The following is a 19,357-nucleotide window of genomic DNA, read 5'->3' as shown; positions in this document are numbered from 1 at the left end:
GTTTATTCCTCTAAATCAGGACATAAAATTCAGATGTTGAGTTAGGCCTATTTTGGACCATTGATTTTTTCCCAAAAATAATCTTAATTCCTCACATCTAAATTGTAATCCGTATATCCAGCTAGTACCGAGAGAGGGGATTCAACATCCAGTCTTGAACTACAGGAGATATAAGAGATAATTGACTTTCAAAAATACACCTCTTCATGGCTCTTTCAGGAAGTTTAAATGTTTTGTTTGAATCTCTCTTTTTGAATGTTCAAGGGAAATATTTGTGAAAAATATCTGCTGTTTTCCTTTTCAGAGCATGGTGCTAATAACAGCAGGATCATAGGTTTGATCACTCTATGGACCATTCACTTAAGAACTGAACTCAACGACCCTTCTGTGTGCCTTCCAACTCAATATATTCTGTGATTTTTGTGATTTGTTTTTCAAAGACGAGACCAAGATACATTATGGGAAATAAAAATGCGATTAGGAACGTTTTATCAAGTACAAAGTAAGGAGACACTAGTTTCACCTCCTACAACAGATCACAAGATATTTCTAAGTAGCATTTCTCAATCTAATTTTTTCATGATGTTATTCTTTCTCATAAAAAAGGTAAAAGTTTTCAAGTAGGAAACCATACATTTTCCAGTTAAGTATTTCAAAGGTAGCGTTAGCATACTCAGGGTTTTGAAGCTTCATAGTTTCAACAATGTAATGCCTTTTCCTGGTTTAGGGTAAATTTTGGCAAAACACTTCTAAAGTGGTCTTTTCTAGAAAGGAGATTCAAGATAGCCCTCCCCCCAGCCTGTTTGGGAGGTAAACCTCCTTTGAGAAAAGTGGAAAAAACTGTTTATTTGGCAAGCAAGGTATGGGAAAATGAATAATATTAAACAATAAAACATCTCGCTGTTCTGAAGAGATGGCAAATTCAGAAAGTCCTTTTCATGGGGTGTAGCTCAGCTCACTCAGTTTCTTAACAGTCCCTCCTGCACAGGAAATGCTGTGTCCCGGGCCCCTGTTTTTAGTCCAGAGAAGGACTGATCAGTTCCAAGAAAAAGAAAAAGTCACAGTCCAGATAACTTTTCTACCTCAGCTAGCTAAAAAAACTAACTAAAAGCAAAGGAGAGCCCTCTCCAGCTGTCTGTGCTGCAGATAACATGCACCAAGAGAAAAGGCTTCCCCCTCTCTTCATTCTCAGATTTACTTTTAAAGATGCAGAACTTATTTTTAGGCTAAACAGACAAATGGGGATACAATTTGGCATCATAAAGTCACCCCAGAACATGCCTGAAGAGTTTCCACAGTTTCTTCACTTTTCTGCATTAATTTCCATGAAAAATGATGATATTCACCAACAGCTCCCTGTCACAGGTTTCTTCTCTAAACTCACAGCATTTTTGAGGATTTGATCCAAATTATTCCTTCAGTATAAGGGCTACTACATATATACATATATATCTATATATACATATATATTTAAAGAGATAATTTTACACTGAAAGAATGACACAGGAATAAAAACTTTAAATCTCATCAATAATGAGCCATCATAAGAGCAACAGATAAACAGATATTTGTTACTTTGAAAAAACAATCAATGAATAAAACCACAAATATAAATTAAGAAAAAAAATGTATACCATTATAAATCAGTATCTAGTAGGTCTATCTTTCAGGAAGTAAAAAGATGGTTTAATCCCCAAAAAAGCCCCAACCCAAACTCCCAATCTCACTAATATACATCTATAACAAAAAGAACAAAACCAAATTTGGAATAAAAAGGAAGATCAAATGCAGACAAAAGCTTTTAGATATTATTAACATTGACTTAGAACAGAGGATTTTTAAAAATTTGTCCAATCAAAATAGGTCTCCATTGTTTGGAATAACTGATACAGTGCTTTTTATTGCCTCTGTTATTTTAGCATAAGTAATTTTAAGCTGATTAAATTTATTTCTCATTTGTCTGCAATTGATTTTTTTTCCTTTTAAAATTAACTGTATTGATCTGTTTATATTCTTTAATAAAAAAAATCTGACATGGAAACTCAAGTGGTGGAATTAAAAAGTTGAGAGACATAACATGAGTAAAGAAAAAAAAATCTTTTGCTCCACAATTTTGTCTGTTATTTATATAAGTGAAATTAAAGGATCAAATTAGGAGCTAGATCAATCTAGGTCTTTTGATGTATGTTCAATTATCTGAGATGAACTTAGTACCCACTCGATAAAACTGAAAAATAGTACACTATAATTTCACAGAGAAATATGAAAGCTACAAGAGACGCCTAAATCTAATAATCTTAAAAATAATAGAATAAACTTGTAATTCTGCTTGGAAGTTTGTTTACAACTCTTAAAATATACATCTTGAGTGACTCAGTGTAAACACGTATGAATTAAAGTGAGGTGGGATTTTTCCATTTACTACTGTAATTTTTCTTGATGCTCAGACTTCAAGTCTGTATTGTCCTTTTTTACATTTTTCTTCATTTGGGTTGCTTTTTTTATTTTTGTGGGTTTGGTTTTTTTTCTGGTTTTGGGGTTTTTTTTTAATTAGGCTGAGCTGAGCTTTTTTGTATATAGAAGTTTTTATCTGTTTTCTAACCTTGTGGCAATTGATAAAATCATATTTATATGTCAATGAATATTATGTGTAAAAACTTAAGAATTGGGAAGCCTCAGTAGTTTGTCTCTTTGCCCTTTGTATCAATAAAACAGGTTCTCTAATGCTGGAGGTCATCTTGAGGATTTTGTTTTCTATAGTATAAATTACATAAACATTCCTAAATTTTGTATTCCTCCATAGATCTTTTAGGTTTTTTTCTATCTTTTTTTTTCCTTCACTCACGTTTGTCATCTATACTGGACTTCAATGTTATCTTTAAGTCTATTTAGAGTTCTTAATAGTACATCAATTGTTAGATTAGCAAATAAACTGAGGCTGTCATCTCTTGAAACCTTTTAAGATTTGAAGCATTTCCAGCATCACTGTTTCCTAAAAAGGCAATTTCAATTCAAAAACAAGATTACAGATACTTTGATTTTCTCTGAGATATTCTCAGGACTGATGATAAAAATTTGTGCTACTTTCAGTAGCCCTAATGAAAGAGAAGAGTCTAGATTCATGTCTCCTTCAGGCAGGAACAAAGCCAAAAGTCCTGCTATGTTTCTTGTTTTTTTAAAACATGGATTTAATGTTGTACAGATAGAAGGAAACTGCTTCCTCGGTTTCACAGGAGAAATCAGTAAAAAACCCAGGGATTGAACTTGTACCTGGATTTGGAATCCAACTGGGATCCAGATGACGAAATCTTCTGGGTATCCTGGGACTTAATTTGGGCAGCTGAATGCATGTTGTTCTTACGCTAACAGTACTGGGTTAATTGTGGAGATGTAGCTTACTGCATTGACACAAAGTGCTGTTCCTGCAACCAAAGAGAATGATGATCATCTTCATGATCAGTACTAAAAATCAGAACCAAAAAAAAAAATCAGTACTAAAAAAGCCCCAAAGGGTGTTGATTAAAGTTCAATAATAATTATTGAAACATGTATTCACTAATGAAAAAAAATCCACAAAAATTCAAAGACTGTGTAATCAAGACTTGATGATATATGATAAGACAAATCTCAGCCCACTGCTGAGACTCATGACTGGATGCCAGTGAGGCTTTTGATTTTGTTTTTGAGCTATAGGTGGTGCTCTCAAAGAGAAAATAAAGAAACTAAGGACACATTCCCCTGACTTACCCTTGGAATAGACTCAATCTAGTGGGTCTGAGCCACTGATTTATTTTTTCAGCATCATCCATTTGAATCTGTCCTTTTATAGCCAACTTTTATTTCCATAGTGTAATCGTAAACCCAGTAAATATATCATGCAAATATACATCACACACTGTCATGATTGTCTGTTGTATCATGCTGAATTTGTTGCCATACTTCAGCAAATAGAAAATCCAGCAACCTTAAACTCATGCAGAAGATTATTATGGCAGAATTCATTAAATTGTTTGACAAACATTATCTCGCCAGGCATTATGATAAGCAACACTTATTGCTTGAGTCCTAATTATTTCAAAGGTATAAAGAGCAGAGTTTCCCATAGCAACATGGGAACAATTACACAGGTGTCATATAATGAAACATCTGTGTTGGAGTTTAGGACTTTTTTAGAATGAGGAGCAAAGAAAATGCTTCCCAATTATGGGTAAAAGAAGATTCATCTTCCTACTAATTTGGCACAAATTGAAAGGTTAGGCTTTTAATTGCTTCAAAGAAGAAATTGGACTAATACAGTAAGAACAAAAGAGCAGAGTGCTGTCGTAAAGAGCAATGCAGTCTCTAATTTTGTATTAAACAAAAGTAATCAAAAGACATTTATACAGAAATAAACATAGCTGTGAGCAATCTGTTTCCACTCAGTGTGCTTAGACCTTAAACCTCAATCCACTGAAACTGGTTTTATGTGATAAGTATTTTAGAGCAAACAGACAGCAGGTGCTTGCCATTGAAGTTTGAAGTTGACTTTTACACTTCCTCCCAAAGGAGCAGCAGATGGTGATTCTGCACTCTGTAGGTTCTTGGGAGGTAAGAAAGAAAGCAAACACAAGAAATTTGCTTAATTTTCAGGTGTCCTGCACAAGGGCTAACCTTCCACATGCTAACCTTTTCAAGTACTGCTCCTATAAGTTCCATCTGAGATGTTACCAAGGAGGAGGCAGAATCTGTAGCCTTTTCTGCTTGTGTACAGACCCAGCTGGGTGACAGCTCTTCTTCAGGAGCCCAGGCACCAGCATATCTCCTCACTAATTTTTTTTCTTCAGTTGACTTTCAAACTTTTTATTTTACCTACACTTTATCTTATCCCTTTCTATAACAAAATGCCCCAATATCAGAGTGGAGATATCCTTCTATGTCTTGTTATGCTGCTTGATATGTAAAATCAGTAATGCTGGACAGAAAGATATATCAAATTATCAGCCATTTTTCAGGGTAGATATCACTGATATAATTTTCAAAATCTAGAAGCATTCCTAAACTTTAAGGCTCAGATCTATAATATATTAAAACATTCGTGCAAAGTAACTTGGATAATTACAAAATTTTCATTCAAGATTTCTTATTTTCAGAAGAAATTAGGATTTTCTACTGATTTGTTTTTAGTGGGAAATGTTTATTTTTTTGGAAAGCTCTTGAAGTGTTTGCAAAAGAATTTTTTGGGTGAGAAAGAGGTTTTTTTATTCTTCAGACACGTTCATTCTGTCACAGTGACTGACAGAAGAGCTAAACAAAGCAATACCTATGAGTATGCATCTTAACACAAAAGGATAACTTGTGGAAGTTTTAGCAGTTGCAAGGGTGCAAATTATGGATAAAAGTCTAAATTCTAATTGACATTCAGTGAAAAGACAGGTTAACATACAGAATGTCATGGTCATAATGCAGTAATCATCCTAGATTATATAGGAAGATAAAAGAGGTATTGTGTTGGAATATCTTCCAGGTTTTCCAATCCTCTTCTCATTCTTGGAAAGTACTACAACAACCACATCATGTATCTCCTGACCTCATGCAGGTGGAAGAACTATTGCAAAGAGAAGAGAAGAGAAGAGAAGAGAAGAGAAGAGAAGAGAAGAGAAGAGAAGAGAAGAGAAGAGAAGAGAAGAGAAGAGAAGAGAAGAGAAGAGAAGAGAAGAGAAGAGAAGAGAAGAGAAGAGAAGAGAAGAGAAGAGAAGAGAAGAGAAGAGAAGAGAAGAGAAGAGAAGAGAAGAGAAGAGAAGAGAAGAAAAAAGAAAATATCAGATTATGCATTCTGATGAACAGCAGGCATCCTCCCTTAACTGATGCCATATTTTAATTTTTTTATTCTTACAGACTACAAGAAAAAAAACCCTAAAATCTTTTTTTTTTTTGCTGTAATTTAGCAGGTTTTTGGGGCCCTATGTGTACAGAGCATTTCATGTGTCATTTGCGGGGGTTGGTGATTGATACCCAGATACAGAATTGGCTGCCTTTGGTCTTGACGTATTTAAAAACTGCAGGCTTCCCAGTCTTCCCCATATGTTCCATTTATATATTGAAAACTAAGAGAAAGAAGGCAGATGTACAAGAGAAACAAGATGTTGAGTAAAATGAAAGTTTGTTGCTTGGTTTATGTATTATGTTTACAGATTCTTTGGGAAGAGTTGCTTATGCATGTGGATAAAACACTTCTTCGGAAAGCTAATCATTGTACATGTGTAGTTTAATTTCTTGTTTGTTGTCAAGGTCTTTGCACTGAGATTCAACTACTCAGTTGCCTGCTTGTAAGGTGGATGACCAGTTTGCTAGACATGCAGGAGGGTACTTACCAGTAGCTACAAGGACTTCAATACTCTCTTAATTTGACCCAGTGGTATGGCAAGATTATATAGTGTTTCAAAGCCCTGCTTCCCCAGCTGTAAAATAGAAGCAACATCACAACTTTACTGTAGAGCAGTGATATGAAGACAATTGTGTTAAAATCTGTGAGATATTTAGTTATTATAGTAATGATGTTTCAGAAATATATTTTTAAAAAATAGGAAAACAGGCTTCTCCCCTCTCAATGGAATTTCATTTATCTTTTGTGGCTTGTTTATTTGTTTCATTTGAAAATTGAGATAAAAGTGTATGATTTTTCTCTTCTGGAAAAGTTAGCAATATTGAGAGAAACATGTGTGAGTTTGCGTACAGGCTGATAAAAATGGAGGATCACCAAAAGCTGACATCAGATTATATGACTCTGGAATGAAACGACATCATATGACCTGTTGGACATGTACTGAGATATTGTAATGTCATGATGTTGCTTGCCAATAAAGTCATTAACCCCATAATAATACTCCAAGTCTTTTTATATTAGGAGGAATTTTAACTGATTTCTTAAGGAGCTGACTCTACAAAAAAAAAAGTCCTAACTTACTTCATTAGAGTTCATCCTATTCAGCATAATTTATTTTATATCAGAATTACTCTTGGTTGGAAAGATAGATAACACACTTCAATTAATGTCTTCCTAATATAGCAAGATGGATATAGTATAACATGCTTTACAAGATATTTATCTTCACAAGGTACCTAGTCTGTCTTATGTGATTCAGAATTAATAATGTGACATAAACCAGATAATAGACTTGCCTTAGATAAAGTGTATGTTCGTACATTGTCGTGAGGTTATGGAAAATTATGCCTTGATGATTGTTAAATAAAAAAATAAAACACCTTACATTTGGAAGAGTAAGGAGAAAGAAATACGAGAGTAGCTCAAGGGCTTGAGTATGGGCAGAATGAAAGAAAGGTGTGGTAAGAATCAAAGAATGATTGATGAAATAGGTTTCATGCATTCCTAAAGCTTTTTTTCAACACATCTTGATAATTGTGTATTGAAGTGTTCTTCACATCCTTAATCCACCTTTGAGGATCACAGTGGCCCTAGAAAAAGGCGAAGTGATAGATTTTACTGAGTAGCATAAACAGCTGCATCTACTGAGCCAGACACCTCTCGACTGTAGCTCTAAACCAGGTGAAGGTTACGCGTTAAAGGCAGATGTCATAAGAGGAATACTGCTGAGGAGTTTTCATGTGAAGTTGTCTATACTCGGGATTGGGTGAAAGCCATCTCAGTTGTCTTGTTGCTGACAGCTTTTCACTTGTAAAAAAAGTATTGAGTCCCTCTTGAAAAAAGTTTTTGGATTTCTTTTTAGTTTTTTTTTACTCTAGTAGAATACAGGCCAGAAGGCCAAGGAAAAATATGTCTGTCATGGAAACGTTTAGTTCCTCTCCTTTTGTTCTGAAATCCATCTCTAAGATGGCTATTGTCTCCTCTCTTACTGTTGTCAAAGGCTGTAGTGCTTGAACCCTCCTGTCAAACAACTGTACTGAAAACCAGAAAGAATTATCAGTTCTGCTCTTTTCCTATTTCTATTGAGTTCATACTCCTTGCTTGTGTGCCTCTGTATTTTGTAAATATTGTTTTTTCAGCGCTGTTGTCCAAAGGCCAGGTTTTTTTTTCTTGGTTATGTAGGAAATCTTAATGTGTCATACTTACAAATAGATCTTCTGAAAATAGTAACCAATCTGAAGTTTTGCATGAATCAAAATACTTCGCTAGCTGAGCACAGCTTGTGACTTAGTGGATTTCTTTTTTTTTTTTTCATTCATTTTGATATCATGAGAGAATAACATTGAAAAATCTTGGTCTAAACATTTGATGTCATAGAGATAATGTCAAGAAGTACGTTAAAGTTCATGCTTATTATGATAATCCTAAATAGATGTTGTAATAACAGCAAAAATGTGTTTATATGATAGGAAAAACGTTTTTTTTTTCAAAAAAAACAGTGTACTACATTTTACATACTAGTTTTGCTAGGGGTATTAAGGCATTACTCTATTTTTCTGGCAGTTTGTAACTGTGGAAGGGTCTTTTTCCTTGGGGGAGCAGCCAATTGTATATAGCTGATGAAAAATTCAAAAATCTATAAAAAAATGTGGGGTTTTTTCATTTTACAAGTAAATAGATTTTATAGGGGACTATAATTTTTGCCTTACATCCAAACAACCTCATTGTAAATGTTTAATTTTAATTCAGCCATGAAATCTTGAATGCCAGCTCAATGACTATGTAAATTTTTTAGAGTCAGAAGTTGGAGGCACTAATTACTGGCCTTTGTGCTTACAAATGACTTCAGAATTGTTCAATTCATTATGCTGCTTTCACAATAAATCCCAGAAGCAAAGAGGCTTGTCATTTAAAATGATATAGTGCATTTTATCCTGATCACGAGAAAGAGAAAGCTGACCCAGCAATGAAACTCTGGCACTCTCTATGTTTAGACGCTCTGGCAGTCCTCTGCTGGTAAAATCAACTGTAGTTTAAGACTGTGATTATATAAGATTTCAAGTATCTTAATTCCCCTTGGTTTCTACAGAATTCCAGTTTCATGGTACTGGCTACCAATAAAAAGGAGGTGATTGATCAAATTACTACAGTCTTCACTCTATGTACAATATCACACAATGCAACAATTGCCTGATTTTAAAAAGTCAGTGCCTTTTTCTAACTGAAGTGACACTTTTTGCTCCATTTTTTCACAACAACAGAGTTCCATTATTATTGGTGATTTCCCCCTATCATAAACAATGTCTGGATCTGTGAAACACTAGCAATGTTTGTTATTTAATTGATTTTCACACCACACCCCCTTTCTAAATGGCTGATAAATGAAGATATATTACATCTTTGAGGGCCTTTCCTTCTACTGGCCCCTCACTTCAATGAAATTGCCATGAACAACTCTGATATTACTTACTTCTGCATATTTGGGAGAAAAGAAATCTGACAAATGGAAAAGTCCTTAAAAAATCCAACAAGATGGGTAAGACAAAAGATCTGGATTAATAATTTTTAATTACTTTCTTATTTCAGTTGCATTAAATTTGAAGAATAATCTACATATCAAGTGGCTTGAAAGTAATCAGGCAATAATAAAATATCAAGGTAGATTTAAAGAAAATATTTTGACTATTCAGCTTTAATAGTTATTTTTACTTATTTTGAAGTTTATAATAGATTCTAAACATATTTTGAAGTTTTCTCTGAGAACATGAGAACTGGGCACTTTTCGTGGTTTTAAATGAGCCTCTCATGTAAACAGTTCTGTTTCAGTGAGCTGGTTTTAAGAAGACCAAATATTTTAAGAACTACAATATAATTATTAGAATTCTTGAATTAAGTCCAAATTTGTCACTCAGCTGGTATCAAGTATGCAGCAAGTATACACTGTACATTAAATCAGTCATGACAATACATAATGAACTTTGGTGTTAAAGAATGAGAGGATTTCTGCAACTGAGTATAACATGGTTTGAAAATAATTGTTTCTGAACAGAATTTTTGTCCCTACTCTCCCTCTCCCTAGTTCCTTTCTACTCTCCCCATTTGAGGCCAGTGATAGAAGCAGCATATTTACTTTTCTTACTTACAACTTAAATAGCACTGCAAATATTTAGAAGAGAAAAAAAGTAGTGATGGTGTTCTGAGACAGAGTAAGAATAATAAATTGTGTTGTGAAAATCATTGTCTTATGATATTAAGAGACACCACTTCACTCTTCTTTCAGTAAACTTTAGCAGGTGTCAAATGCCTTGAAAACTTCTATTTGAGTTAAATTTTTTACTCTGTGCCAAAAATTTGCCTTTTAATTTTATCATTATCAGCTTACTAGCTAAATATGATCACAAACAGAAAAATCACCATCTGTGTTAATGTCATCCATAATAAAGATATTGTCAGAAAGGATGTGGAAAGAATCACTCATTCACATGGTAATTCTATATCATGGGGACAAAGTCATATACCATAATATATTCAGTTGGTTTTGGTGGAGAAATAAAATTTCCTCTCTCTGACTTTTCTTGTTTTCACTTTCACCCTCCATTTAATTTGATAAACCGGTCCCACAAAAAAACCCCAAAAAACAAAATGACAAAAACAAAACCAAAAAAAAAGCGAAAAACCAAACCAAACCAAACCAAACCAAACCAAAACAATAAAACCCCAAAAGCAACAACAAAAACACCCAACCAAACAATCAAAAATCCCACAGCTTCCTCTCTCTAAAACCCAAATGCCCAAATCCATAACTCAAAAATATCTTTAAAACTGTGCTGGTGTGGGGTTGGTGTTTGTGGTTTATTTTTTGTTTTTCTTCCCATGTCTATTTTACAAGGCAAGAGAAAAAGAAGATACCACGTTGTGAATATATTTTTCTCAGAATCAAATTTGTGGGGTTTTTATTTAGTCATAATAATTTAGCCATTGTTCTTCATATGACTTAAAGGAATATGTCCTTTTTGGAACACATTTTTTACTTAGCACAGAGAATTGAACCATTTCATTTATTCTTGATCCTGTTCACCCACTCCAGTCAGACATATATGCAGCCCTTCAGTAAATGAAACCACAGTTTATGCACCATCGACAATGGCTGTGAGTTTGTATCCACTGATTTGTGGAAATTGAGGTCACACTTCATGGTCCTCCAGTTTCCCCTCTGAAGCTGCTCCTGTGGTTGGGTGCCCTGTGGCTCTCAGTGGGTGGGGTGTGTCAGTCTGCAACACATCTGCTAGTCCACTTTCTGCTCACTCGATTCATATTCAGACCTCGTGAAACAAGCTGACGGTTCATCCTCAAGGAGCACCTGCAAAAGTATTCAGTTCAAAGGATACTGCTAAAAAACAACTGCAATTCCTTTTCAGTCTGGTTAGAGCTGCTCTCTTTTTTACTCCAGTTCAAGCTAAGTCGTATGAAGAATTACCAGCTGTGCAGCATTGATTTGAACTGTAATAATGTGCTTGAAGATTGACTTCTAAAACTAAGAGGAAACCTGAGTATTCTTGCCATTGTCAATGGCAACAGTTATTGAGGTTGTCCATAGGTTGGGGGTAAAAGGTTCAGTTCTCTTTTTTTCTTCCAAATCCCTATCAAAACTTTTATGTCAGTTGTGCAGAATCATGGTGTTTTTCTTTCTTTCCATCAGACATACTGTACGATTCCTGCATGCTCATGTCTGTGTTCAGATTTTGACATACCTCAGGAAAGCAACTATCTTATAAACTAGGATTCAATGCAGCATTAATTTTACAGTAAAGTCATTAGTTGCAGGTGAATTACACCATGAGTTCTGTTTACACAGTGAAACAGTGTTTGAAAAGGTCATTTCAATGCAGCATATGTTCTTTTTGCTTTGCCCTAATCCTCATTGTTTCAAGCATCACTGTTCCAGAAAGAATGGCTGAGTACGTTTCAGTTGGTAGTTGTTAAAAATATACTGCTACTGAACAAAAGTGACTGTTTGCTTACAAATAGGCTATTTCTGGGTCTCTGGGCTGGAAACTCCTGTTGTACTCCCAAGACACAGCTCCAGCTATGAGTATTGCTCTTGCAAAAGATTGAAATTCTACTTCTCACAGCAAATGATGTTGTGCCTTTACATGAAGCATGCCAGACTGTATTTTTAGGTTGGTAATGATCACATGAAGGTGTTACAAAAGTTGCATAGGAGTACATGGTCATGAATTCCGGAACCTTACCTATGTGGCAGGCAACAGCATGCCCTTTTAAATACAGGGTGTACCCTAGGTTTTCCCTTTGTGCATACAATCTAATTCATGTTAGGTCTTACCCTTGTGTTTCTGAAGGTAAATAGTATGGAACAACATAAATCTTGGCCTCAAGGTCACTAACACGCTGCCATGTAGATTCACTCAGAAGGTATTGAAGATCAGGTTTTGCAGTACTCAGGATTTTGATCATTTGCACATGATGTTAGCTTTCCTGGAAATGCCTCTATCAATAATGGCAATGAATCAATCAAGTGGCAATATTTTATTTTAAGTAATCAGTTCTATTTAGGCTCTGCTATGATCCCACTCCAACAATGCTGACTCAATATATTTTGATGGCTCTGAATTAAATATTTTGGAATTCCTATTCCATGAGAAATTCTTCAGCAGCAATGCTTAGTTATGATTCAAGACAAGTAAAAGCAAAACAAAAGCCTAGTCTTTCTGAGAGATGAAAATTAAATTTTTGGAACACCTCTAATAAGCAGTGGCTTTAGTTTAGTTCATGCAAAAGATACATTCCTTCTTGAGGAGCAGTATTTTTCCATACTTTAAAATTTGATTTCTTAGTTTGGTTAATATAGCTGCTCTTTCACAAGAAAACTTGATATCTCTGTTCTCCCACCATGGTCTCAGTGAGACACCTTTTCTGTTATGCTGAAGCAACTGATCAAGAGCAGCTCTATACTCTGCCAAGGCAAGACCCACTTGGATATCTGTACCTGAAAGGACACCAAAGAGAAGCTCAAGATTTCCCAGAAAACTCTTTTGTAAAACACTTACACGTTAGTAAGTATGTCACAGATTGCTGGCTGCAAAAAGAGATGCACCAATTATACTAGGGAGCAATGTCATTTTACTGATATTCCACTACTTTCCCATAGATTTCTTTTTCCTTATTTTTCTTTTCTTCCTTCTCCAGGTACCTTTCAAAAACATCTATTCTAGGTCTCAACATGACATAGATGGCATTGATTGTAAACACTGAAGCATTTTACATCTTAATACCATGTGAATGCCAAGATGACCACTTCAGCTGCACTGTACAATTTAAGGTCTCTGTATGGTATCTTGTTTTGTTTTGTTCTTAAAAGTGTTTTAAATTGTATTTTCTATTCCACTAAGGTTATCCGCTCATATTTCATCTATCAGTAATTTTTGAACTGTTCTTAAATTGTAACCAGATTTTAGATGCAATTGGAAGACAGACTCATCTATCAATTCTACCTGTGAGAAGACAAGCAGCTATTATTATTGTCAACTGGCTGTTTCCAAATGCTCAGCTTCTTCAGCATGTTCAGAGACGAGTCCATGCTTCCAACAAGTTATGTCATAATTATCTCTGGAAGCAATGTTCTTCCTTGTCTCTGGGGATGAAGATTTAATGCTACAGCAATTGAAAGGAAGACTAAGGAAGTAGATGCATATGGGTAAAAAGTTTGATCAGTTGAATGACTCTCTTTTTGTCATTTCTGTCAAATATTTCCACTCTCTAGATCCTTTTTTTGTTATAGATTTGTGATATTTTCCTTCCTTTAGACTTCTATTTTTTATAGTCTTTACTTCTAAAAGCCTTCCATTCCCAGCCACAATCTTTGCTACCTTTGCATGTTTCCACAGCTCCACTTACATCCAATACCTAATTATTTTTCTGTAATTTTGTTTTTTATGACATTTTCTGTTAAAATTGCATTTATTGTACAGTCTGATGAGTGATCTTGTGCAAACTGGTCACATTCCTAACTATTGCTAAAATGCATCATGGGGTTCTTTTGGACAAAAAAAAAATTACAGGTTTTATTGGAAATGTTTGGGATTTTTTCCTGGAAATCTTGAATCCAATAAGATTTGAATAAACCTGATTTTTTTTTCACCTATAACTGATTCAGCTGAAGGCTTATAACACTTTCTCCCAAGCTTGCAAACTATTTGCATTAACTTTGAGAACGGATCAGAAGAGTGTTCTGCATGATTCCCAAAATATTCAAAAATTATCTTTAAGGAATATACACATGAAAAAAATAATTTGCTTGCCATAAGAGAGTAATTCCTGTGTTTCACTATTTTCTAAAAATCATTGCCTGAAATTGTTTATATTTTATCCAACAGTGCGTTCAGAATTAATTTTTGTTTGTTTCTCTTAATTCCTTTCTCTCCTATGCCTTCTCATTTTTCTCTGTACAGAGAGTTCTTCTCTGCCTTGTTATATTCCATCTCTGGTGAGGCAGAGATATATAAATAATATCAAGTATATTCAAATCTCATTGGAATTGAGGACAGGTAAATAAAAGTTAATGGAGGAATTGGGCTAGAGAAATAATAAACCAAATTAAATATGTATAAAACTCATTTGAAACTAATAGACATTAACTTACATTAACTTAACATTTCTGTCACCTATTTTCCACCATCTGACCTAAGAAGAAGATCTGGATGAATAATAGGTAAAATATGGATTTCTATCAATGACAAAAATACTTCTTATGTCCCTGATTCCTTGTAATATCCATGCTGTGTAGGTCCTTGTGGTGCATGGTTGAATCTCATTTCACTTCATGAGGATTCTTTGAATTAATGTTTCTAATGTAAATGGGGAAAAGTAATTCTTCAAGAATTCAAATAAATTTATTTTTCTTTCATGCCTTTTTAAGTAATTTTAATTTTTAATATGTGTTACTCTTTATAATACAGTTTAATAGAGACATCATTGAAAGAAAAATGAGTAGGTAATACTGTAAATTTCTAGTTCCTGAATTTTTTAGTATGTTTATCCACACAAATTCCTTTGAAAATTCAGTATTTTTGATCAAGGTCAATCCAAATGATTTATTAGGAATTTTTGAAAGAAATCGACATGAAAGAAACCAATTTTTCTGTGGGCCAGTTAAGAAATGGTATTGGTTTTAGAAAGAAATCCTGGGGCTCTGCTTAAGCCTCATTGATTTTTAGTGGGAGTTGCTGGACCTATTGAAAAGAAAATAGATACCTTTGAATGTTCTGCAACAAAGAAGCAGCTCCCATCTCTGTGTTACTCTAGTGACAAATGTTGGCTGGCTTCTCAGCACAAAAGAAAGGAGCTCTTTTAATAGACAGAGCTTATACTTGCAATTCTGATACTGCCAAGCTTGAAAAGGAAAATCCTACCACCTCCACTTTCCTTATTGCTGGAGTCAGTATCACTTGTAGGTAATGAAGCAATGGACACACTGCAAATCTCTGTGTACAGAGATGAAAAAATCAGGATTCAGATTACAAAGGCAGACAACAATCGCTAAGAGCAAAATGAAAACAATCACTGTAATATGAAATATTTCAGACAAGTCCTGTGGAAATAAATTACTGTTGTACTGTGGTAAATTACCATTCCCTTATGGTAACAGTATCAGGAACCTTCTGATTTGATAGTTCAGTATGAAGGAGTTTCTCAAACAAATGAGGAATATGGGGATTTCGTATTAGAAAATTAAGAAAAAATATCACAGCAATTGCTAGATTGAAGCAAAGTCATTATTTACTTGGTCTGTTACACATTAAACCAGCATGGGACACATACTAATAGTAGTTTTGGCTAGCAGGCAGCAGGGCAAAGCAAAGATGGTTCCTATTTGGACTATAATCCTGCAGCCCTGTGTTTGTGTGCAGCTTCTGAAAGCTGCTGGCAGGGCAGGAGTGGCAAGAAGCCACTGGTAAAGGGCCAGTTGGTTCCCTTTGCTGAGCATGGAGCGAACGAGGAGTAAAACTGTAAGCAGGCTCACAGCAGATGATTAAGATAACAAGGGATCACCCCTGAATTTGATAGCAAATATGAGGACAGTTTACAAAATTAAGACTGGCACAGCCCTGCAAACTTGGCTTTCTTGTTTGGGGTGTGGTTATTTATTCCTTTTAGTAGCTAAAATAAGATGTTGTGTAGATCTAGAGTCACATCTTGTAAAATGGAAAAAGAGAATGTTGGCATCAAGTCAATCTAGTGCTATTCTTAATATGTAATGGGATGCCATTGGATTTAATAATGTGTAGATGACTTAAATCTATTTGGAGGAAGAAGCATTCCCTGATAATGGTGGCTTCAAACGATAGAGTGATATCTCACCCCAGTCACTCCTCTACCAATTATTTATGTTCATCCTTGAAAGCTGCTCCATTTGCAACTAGAAAGGAATTTCCAAGTGCTTTGTCCTGTGCTGGTTTTAAATATTAAATTACATTCATTAAGCAGATTTTTAAATTTATTTATTTAAAATGCATAATTTTCTTCATGAGTTTAAGTGCATAGTCCTCTCTGTACTTAAAGTCCTTCTACCTCTATAAAATTTCATTTTATGCATAGAGAAGATGCTTTTCAGGAACTTTCCTTCATGTTGAGATTTTTGTAAACATTTGAAGTACTTTAACAAAATAGCAAATTGACCCTAATAGTATATTCTTAGGATAAATAAGAAATCAACACACCATACTGCTGTAACAGGTTTTATTTTCTTCATTGCATAGGTTCTAACTTTATAATTAATTTTCTGTTAAGTGTCACAGTAAAAACAGTGAAGTATAAAAAACATTGTATGTGATCCATGAAAGCCTTCATTGGTTCAGTTCTCTACTTCTTTACAAGACCAGTGAATTACTTTCAATTGCATACGTGTGATTATTTATAGCCAATTTACTGAAAAGGTGTTGCAGAAGACAACAAAATTTCTGCCAAAAAATATAAAATAATCATCTCTATTGTGATCATTGTAACTTTGATTTGCATCTGTCCATTTAATCACAAAGCTGAGGACTATCATCATTGTGCTCTTGCGTGGGTTGTGGATGTCAGGCTGTAGAGAATTGTTCTATCATACTCATTTCTGATACTTTTTTATTAAGATTTTAAGGCAAGTTTTTGTTGGCAAATCTTTATGAATTCTGAAAGACATAAAATTCCAGCTCACTGTTTCTCTAAACCCTGTTCTTCTGCCTTGCATATAACATCTAAAATTCATCACAGATGTTTTTACATTTTAATGTGGTCCATTTTAGTGGGACACCAAATGGACTCAGGGATACTAAATGGCTTTTTCCAACCTATGAGACTCTATGAATCTCTGTGAATATATTGTTTTGTATAACTTGAATCACTTAAATATATAATTCAAACTCAAATGAATAGCCAATAGCAGGACTAATGCAATCATTCTTTTCTAGCATATTCTCTAAGCCTCTAGCACTTCTAGGAATTTTACTCAATTCCAGCTACTTGTGAACACTTTTATAATAGTGATGTGGGGTTTCTCACTTTTTTTTTATTTTTAAAGAAAAGAGGAAAATATTTTGGTAAACTCATGCAACTTCTACCATACAAATAGAAATAACATATCCCTATTTGGAGGATTTCTAAAATCAGAGTGACTATCTATTACAGAGGCATACTTCCTAGCAGAAAATATTCAAGGTGTTCCTTACTAACTAAATTTGTATTACTGTGCATGCTGGGAGCCATGAAATTCCAGAAGGGTAACACAAAGAACAAGGGCAGTCAGCATGCTTTTCACAGCATTCTGGAACATAGACACAAGAAGATGGGGTGTGTGAACATTGAATTTTAAAAGCTTCTTATACTTCAGAATGCCTTTAAAACTATAAAAAATTTAAAGGATTTGTAAAAACTACATATGCACAGTCATCAAAAGAGCTTGAAATATGTTTGGAAAGATCAAAGAGGAATATCTTACATTATCATATGATGGAGGAAGGAGAAGAGAGGGAGAAGGGAGAACAAGTTTCTGGAGTTTGATGTCGCAGGTGAAGAACGGAACTGAGGATAAAGGTCTGCTTTTCACAGTCTTCTCTGGCACACACTGTTTGCCATCTTCACTTTTTATATCTATCTTAGTGCTACTTAGAAAATTGTAGAAGGAGGTGGGGTGTGAAATGTCTGAACAACCCATGATATTCTGTGGAAAAGAAATGTGCCAGTTTTAGTGCTTGAATGGCTGTAATTATCATATTGTGGGCGAAAGTGCTGAAAGCTTAACATTTCAGTGAAGTATGGTAGGATTATACAATGCAAGATGTTGATATGTACCTATAACTTGCATATGATATAGTGTGTCATTAAAAGCAACAACAGAACACCCATTGCCTTTAGGCTAAAACCATATGTGAAATGTAGGTATTTTCTAAAGTTCCCTTTATATGGATTCTGTGGATTATTTGCAACAGGCTTACACTGTGGCACTTGACAGTTCAAAGAGTTCTTTCAGTTTTACTATGGTGAGGGTACTGCCAAACTTGGGATTTCAGTACACTCCCTCCTAAGCAATTATAATGTCTTTCAGGATATTTAAGGAGCTATTTATTCAGCTTGCATATTTCTCTCCCTTTTTCTGTCTTCTTTCTTTTTTTACCTTAATTTAAGGGGTGATGTCAGGTTAAATTTTGATCGAGTTTTATGTTTATGAAGTTTTCTTTAAAAATATAAAACAAACAAACCACAAAAGCAAACCAAAAACATGCCATGTATTGGGTTTGCATGACCAAATTTTAGTGGGGCTACAGGGGTGGCATCTGTGAGTAGCTGCCAGAAACTTCTTTCGTGTCTGGCAGTGCCAGTGCATGGCAGTGTCAAAGACGGATTTGCCGCTGGTCAAGGCAGGGTCAAACAAAAATGACAGTAACCCCTCTCTGATAACAGATTTAAGAAGAAGAAAAAGAAAAGTTATTGTGCAGTCATAATTGCACCCAGAGAAGAATGAGGTGAGAATATGTGAGTGAGACTCCCTGCATACACCAAGGTCAGTACAGAAGTTGCTGCATAAGGTGCTCCTACTGCTGGGTCTGAGATTCCCATGCAGCCCATAGCACAGGCCATGATGACACAGCTGTGCAGCCCATGAAGGACCACAGGTATTCAGAGATCTACCTGCAGCCCATGGAGGAGAGCCATGCTTGAGCAGGTGGATGCCAGAGAAGATGCTGTGAACCTATGGGAGGACCATGCTGGAGCAGGGTCCTGGCAGGGACCTGCAAACTCCTCTCTCCTGCAAGCCCATGGAGAGAGGAGCCCATATTGGAGCAGGGCTGTGACTGAAGGTCTGTAACCCAAGGAAAGTGTAGCAGTATTGTAGCAGTTTGTAGAGAACTTTTGCCCATGGTATGGACTCGCTTTTATTAATGGGGAACTCTCTCCCATGGGAGGAACCCCACACTGGAGCAGGGGAAGGACTCCTCT

The 19,357-nt window shown here is 35.1% G+C and overlaps 1 long non-coding RNA gene across 1 annotated transcript; it reads right to left on the bottom strand.

Annotated features, from left to right (window-relative positions):
- Nucleotides 1–241: 241 nt before the first annotated feature.
- On the bottom strand, nt 242–17,993 carry LOC135288475 (uncharacterized). Its single transcript, XR_010351550.1, has 5 exons — nt 17,859–17,993; nt 6,351–6,437; nt 5,423–5,584; nt 3,271–3,422; nt 242–1,009 (listed from the first exon to the last, which is right to left on the bottom strand). It is a non-coding gene; the product is annotated as an uncharacterized LOC135288475 (long non-coding RNA).
- Nucleotides 17,994–19,357: the final 1,364 nt, after the last annotated feature.

Source organism: Passer domesticus, chromosome 1, assembly GCF_036417665.1.
Source record: "Passer domesticus isolate bPasDom1 chromosome 1, bPasDom1.hap1, whole genome shotgun sequence".
NCBI classification, from domain to species: domain Eukaryota; kingdom Metazoa; phylum Chordata; class Aves; order Passeriformes; family Passeridae; genus Passer; species Passer domesticus.
This window is presented reverse-complemented; position numbering and strand designations above follow the sequence as displayed.